Raw genomic sequence first — 6,136 nt, forward strand, 5'->3', positions numbered from 1 at the left:
TGGGATGGGATGGGATGGGATGGGATGGGATGGGATGGGATGGGATGGGATGGGATGGGATGGGATGGGATGGTTGGGACAGGACAGGACTGGCTGGGCCGGGCTCGGCTCTCCCCGCTCCAGGCACAACGCTGAGTGTGGGATGGGATGGGGTGAGATGGGATGGGGTGGGACGGAATGGGATGGGGTGGGACAGGGATGGGATGGGATAGGATCCAGTCTCCCCGCTGCAGGCGCAGTGCTGGGTGCGTGCCGGGCTGGCATGGACGGTGCTGGTAGTGTCGCACCAGCAGTGGGTGCTGGATGGGGCCGATCGGCTGGTGCTGCTGGAGGGCGGGGCCGTGGCCGAGCAGGGAATGCCAGCGGAGCTGCGGGAGCACCGTGGGGCCTTCGGCCGCCTGCTCCGGGGGGGGGGGGGGGGACAGGGAATAAAGGACCGTTGGTGTCCCCATTCCCGGTGTTGGTGTCCCAGCCCCATGTCCTATGGGTCCCTCATCCTCCTCCACCCATCCCCTGGATCCTCTCTCCCCATGTCCCTTGGATTCTTCTCCCCATTTCCACCAGGGATGGAAAGCAGGGATGGGTGAGTGAAGGGCTCGATTTCCAGCTGAGCTTAAAACCCCAGCAGGGGGGACATGAGGGACGTATGGTGGGCAGTGACACGGGGGACACGTGGTGGGCAGGGGCACTTGGTGGGCAGAGACATGAGGGACACATGGTGGGCAGGGACACAGGGGCCAAAGTAAACCTTGTACATTTAATAACTTGTAAATAAAGTAAAATGCAATAATAATGGCAAATGATGATGATAGTAACGATGATAAAAAGAGGTGCAGCTGCTCACCACCTGCAGGCTGATGGCAAACCCCTCTGCCCACACCCACAGAGGCCCCTTCCACACAGCTGCCCCCAGTTTAATCTTCCAGGAGTTGGGATCTCCGATGGAACAGGAGCCCCTCCCTCCCAGACTTAACTGTAAATCTGAAAATGTGACACTTAACAAGCAAGGTGTGGAAAGGAAATAGCGATTTACTAAAAACAGGGAACCAACCAGAACTGTCATGGTTTCAAGGGGGCTGAACTTTTGGGAACAGGAGGACCGTGGAGGTGATTTTGGTCAGAAGCTTTTATGAGCAGCTTTTGCTGTTCCATAAAAACCCAAGGATGGCCAGCTCCAGGGTGGGCTTCCTACCACTTCTAGACAGTGGCATTCACTCTTGTGATAACACATTGAAGAACTCAGGAAGAGAATTCTGTGGCACAGAAGAAATTCCAGCTGGGGAGGAGAGCAGAGGAGAACATGAGATAAGAATGGAGACTCCAAGGTCGGTGTGGCAGAAGAGGGGAGGAGGAGAGGCCCAGAAAGGCCTCCCTCTCCCCCTCCAGCAGGGGAAGGACTGAAAGCCGAGACCCCCCCACCCCCCGATGCCTGTGGAAGATTTTTGGGATGAGGAGACCCCTCCCTGCAGCTCATGGAGGAGCCTGCACTGGGGTAAGGGGATACACGAGGAAACTGAGACTCCGTGGGAAGCCTGAGATGAAACAGAGTCCTGCTGGAGACCTGTGGCCCATGGAGAGAGAAACCTGTGCTGAGGTGAGTTGTCCTGGGTAGGACTCGTGGCCCTGTGGGGGAATCCACGCTGGTGAAACTTATTTATGCCCTGAGGGAAAGCAGATGATGGAAGAGCTGCTGCCCAAGGGATGGGCTGCGATGGTTCGGACCTGGCTCCTTCCCAATGCCCAAACTCACAGTGACAACCCCTTTCCCCTCCTTTCCTCCCTCGGGGCAAAGGAAAAAAAAACCTATTAAAAAAAAACCAAAATCAATTTAATTATATAAAAATAAATATTTTTACATATATTACAGTTATACACAATTAAGACACTGCGTACACAGCACAGGGAATCCAAACACCCCCCGGAGGCAAAGGGGAAAAAAGGGACAAAAAGGGACAAAACCGGAACAGATATGCACAATCGAAGCCAAGAACCGGCAAAATAAAGAACCAGCAAAACAAAACCTCATCACGTCTGTCGTGGTTTTGCCCAACCAGCCAGCCCCTGGGGCTGAGAATGGTTTTGTCCAGGTGGATTTCTGGACAAGAAGCCAATTAAAACTCTCAGTAATGCCTTTGCTAATTACATATTTAAGAAAACAGAAGAGAAGGTTGGTGGGCAGTTGAAATTAGGAGCAGCAGCCATGTAGAAGGGGTGGTGGGCCCCAAAGTGGGCCAGGACCCCTCCTCCCCTGGCCTGGGCCGGGGGCAGGTGTAGCACCCCTTCTGTCTTGTAAGAGAGTGGAGAAAAAAAATTTTGGAGAAGAGTCTGGATGAAGAACTGCTGCAGAAGAATTCCGGCAGAGAGATAAGGGACCTCCAAGGTCAAAGCCGGCAGCTGGAGGAGAGAGAAGTTCGAAGAGGGGGGCTGTTTCTCCCCCCTTTCACTCTCTCCCTTCAGCAGGGAAAAGACTAAAAAAATAATCCCTGCCACCTGTAGGATTTTGTTGGGGTGAGGAGACCCCATGTTGCTCATGGAGGAGCCTACACTAGAGTAAGTTGCATGAGAAAGCTGAGACTTCATGAAAAGGACTAAGATAAGGCAGAGTCCTGTTGAAGATTTTATGACCCTAAAGGGATGAGGCTTACACTGGAGCAAAGACAGCTTCAATAAGCTTGGGATCTGTGTGAGAGATCCATGCTGCTGGTGCTGGAGATTTGTGACCCTGAAAGAACCTACACTGGAACAAAAATTGCTCGGGTAGGGATGTTGGGATCCAAGTGAGGGATCCATGCTAGACTTATGTCGGAGAGGTCTATCAAGGACTGTTCTCCCATTGGGGAGGGACCTCCACTGGGAAACAGAGGCTGACTCATAAGCCATTATCCCGTTACCCCATAGAAGAAGATCCATGGTGTAATAGAAGGGTTAACTTTGTTCATAAAATCTTATGTGTATGAACTTTTGTTATAATTCAACAAGATAAGTTTCATGGACATCCTGTTAATTAAGCAAGTGTCAGTAAAAATAATTGCAGGCATCTTGCTAAACAAACAAGTATCAGTATTGGTAAAATTTACAGCTGATAAGAACTGCAGCTTTCATCTTTGACAAATCCCAGATGACCACTTAGCAATGAACCACGAACTCAAGCCTCAACACAGCCGCATTCAAAACTTGGGACTTGGAAATGTATAAAAAGGAACATTTACTACATTTTCAGTGTATGTCTCGGGCGGGGCAACTGCCCCCCAGGCCACCCAGCGCTGTTTGTTTTATTATCGCTTGCTTAATAAATTTATCAATGTTTAATTGGAATTGAGTTGTCTAAATTCTTATACTAACTTATAACACATGGTAGACAAGTGTCCCCTTGCAAGCCCATGCAAGAGAAAACCTTCAGGGCCTGGGTAACCCCCTAACCTCTGGTCTTAGCCCAGGAGGAGGGTAGGCCCAGCCCTGGAGGCCGACACAGAGAAGGAAAAAGAGTTCCAGTTGCGATGAGAGTGCTGCAGAGTTACTGGAGAAAGAGAACTGGAACTCCAAGAACGGAGAAAAGGACTGCTTCTCCTCCTTAGACTGATATAAAGGGGGGAGAAGTGTTTCTGTAAATACATAGCACTTTTACTTAAGTAGAATTGTGTTGTTACAGATATAGTTCCTTAGTAGTTTTTATTTTATTAGTAATAAATGTTCATAATATTTTCCCCAAATTCAGTCTCTTTTGTCTGCATAAACCTTCTCTCAAATAATAATAATTTTGTGGGGGGTGTGAAAGCAAATAGATCCAGAGCAAAACCACTACACACATGTAATGACAATGTCTGATAGATAAATCCAGATCAAATCTATTCCCTGGATTGGACATGGAGATGTGAGCCCCTCGAGTGAAGAAATCTCCATGCCCTGTGTCCAAAGGAAGCTGTGTGTCCATAAACCACGGGATCCAGCTGCAGTGGATCCAGTGTACTCTTCTCTGTGCCCACACCGATGCTCCCCTGGCTGCACAGGCACACAGGGGCTGGAATTTAGGTTTGGAAAGAAAATCCAAGGAAAGAAAGAAGGGGCAGTAAACCAGTATGAATATGAAGGTTTGAGAGTCTGGTGGATGTCTCAGCAGAGCTCAGGCCACAGACGTCTCCCCTTTCTCTCACCGTGCAGCTCCACAGACCCTTCGTGTCTCTCCAGCCACCCCTTTGTATCTCCAGGGCTGTCACTGGGCAGCTCAGCCCCATTCCAGGAGGGACTGTGGGAGGCAGAGGTGCAGTCAGGGAGAAAACCATGTTTGTTCTCCCCGGGAGCAGAAGCACCTGAGCATTGCACACCCCCAGAGCCCTGAGCACAGCAGGGCCTCTGCCCCTGTGTGCCTGTGGTTTATGGACACACAGCTTCCTTTGGACACAGGCGATGGAGATTACCCCCAGTGCACTCCCAGTTGCTCCCAGTATGATCCCAATCACCTCCAGCATGATCCCACTTGCTCCCAGTATATCCCAGTTGCTCCAACATGGTCCTAGTTGCCCCCAGCATGCTCCCACTCACTCCCAGTACGATCCCAGTATGACTCCAATCACCCTCACTGTGGTCTCAGTTGCCCCCAGCACAGGTCAAGCTGCTCCCACTGTGATCCCAGTATTATCTCAGTTGCCCCCCAGCACAGCCCCAGTTGCTCCCAGTTGTCCCTACCACAGATCCAGTCACTCCAGGTAGGATCCTGCTCTTCCTTCCTGCCAGTCCCAGTCAATCCCAGTTGCTTCTGTTGTAGATCCAGTCTCTCACAATTCCTCCCAGTTGCCCCCAGCCTGGTCCTAATTCCCCTTCACGCAGTCCCAGTTGCTCCCAGTGTGGTCCCAGTCACCCCCGCTATGGTTACAGACACTCCCAGTATAGCCCTCAGCATGCTTGTAGTCCTTCCCAGTCTCTTCTCTTGCACCAGTAAGGTTACAGTTTCCACCAGTATGATCTCAGTGACTCCAAGCCACTTCCAGTATATTCTATGTGTCCCCCAGTTGCTCCCAGTAGCTCTGGGTGTGGTCCCAGTTGCTCCCAGTATGATCCCTGCTGCCCAAGTTCTGGTCCTGGAGGGTCCCAGTGTGATCTGATCCTGCTCCTGGGGGGTCCTACTGGGTTGCAGTACTGGTCCTGGTGTATCCCAGTCCACCCCAGTCTGTCCCAGTCCATCCCAGTCTGTCCCAGTCCATCCCAGTCTGTCCCTGTCCCAGCTCCCGCTCCCCCAGAGCACGGGGGAATCAGAAGGCAAAACAGCTGGAAATCAAACTGCAAGTGCTCTGTGGACAACATAAAAGGAAGTGTCAGAAATGGGGCAGATCCCAGCTCAGAACCAGTGCCTTTAGATCTGCTGTTGACTCTCAGGGCCGGTGCCACAACAAACAGTTGTCCCCGTCGGTACAGAGATCAAACTGGGGGGGCAGGGACTAATCTGGACTTTTTGGGAACAAGGCAGTGTCTCACATGAAGTACAAAAGGACATCCTTCCTGAGGATCTGGGGAGTTGTTGGGAAAGATCATCCTGGTTTCCAGGCCCCTCTCAATGGGTCAGACGAATTACAGGGACTGTGGTGACAGTGATTATTGTCTTTCCTGCATTTCTGTGAAGTTTGTAACCCAAAGTATTATAAAGCTTATCAGGGAGACTTGCTGGAAATTTCAACAAGTCTCAGAAGGGTAATTTGAAGGAGGGATGTTTCCCAAACGGCCACCAGAGACCCTCCAGAGACCCCTACTCTGATTTAAAGGAGATCTGAGAAGTGATTTAAATGTGTGCAAGAATTTGTGGGAGTGTTTAGTACATAAGCATGAGTTTGGGGAACTGTAATGCACCTGTATTAGTTACACACACAGAAACCTGGGTGTGAGACAGCTGAGTGTGTGTGATGGGAGGAGACCCCCTCACCCCCCACCAACGCACCTCGTGCTTAAAAAAGAAAAACCGCTTTCTAATCCTGACATTGCAGTGACAGGGAGTTTTATTGCCCTTCAGTGACAGTCCCAGTTGCTCCCAATATGATCCCAGTTGCCCTAGTTCTGGTCTCGAGGGGTCCCGATCCTGGTCCCGGTGTATCCCGGTGTCCTAGTCCATCCCAGTCTGTCCCAGCCCATCCCAGTCTGTTCCAGTCCA

Source organism: Empidonax traillii, unplaced genomic scaffold, assembly GCF_003031625.1.
Source record: "Empidonax traillii isolate 1590-97213 ecotype Southwest subspecies unplaced genomic scaffold, ASM303162v1 scaffold2884:size29232, whole genome shotgun sequence".
NCBI classification, from domain to species: domain Eukaryota; kingdom Metazoa; phylum Chordata; class Aves; order Passeriformes; family Tyrannidae; genus Empidonax; species Empidonax traillii.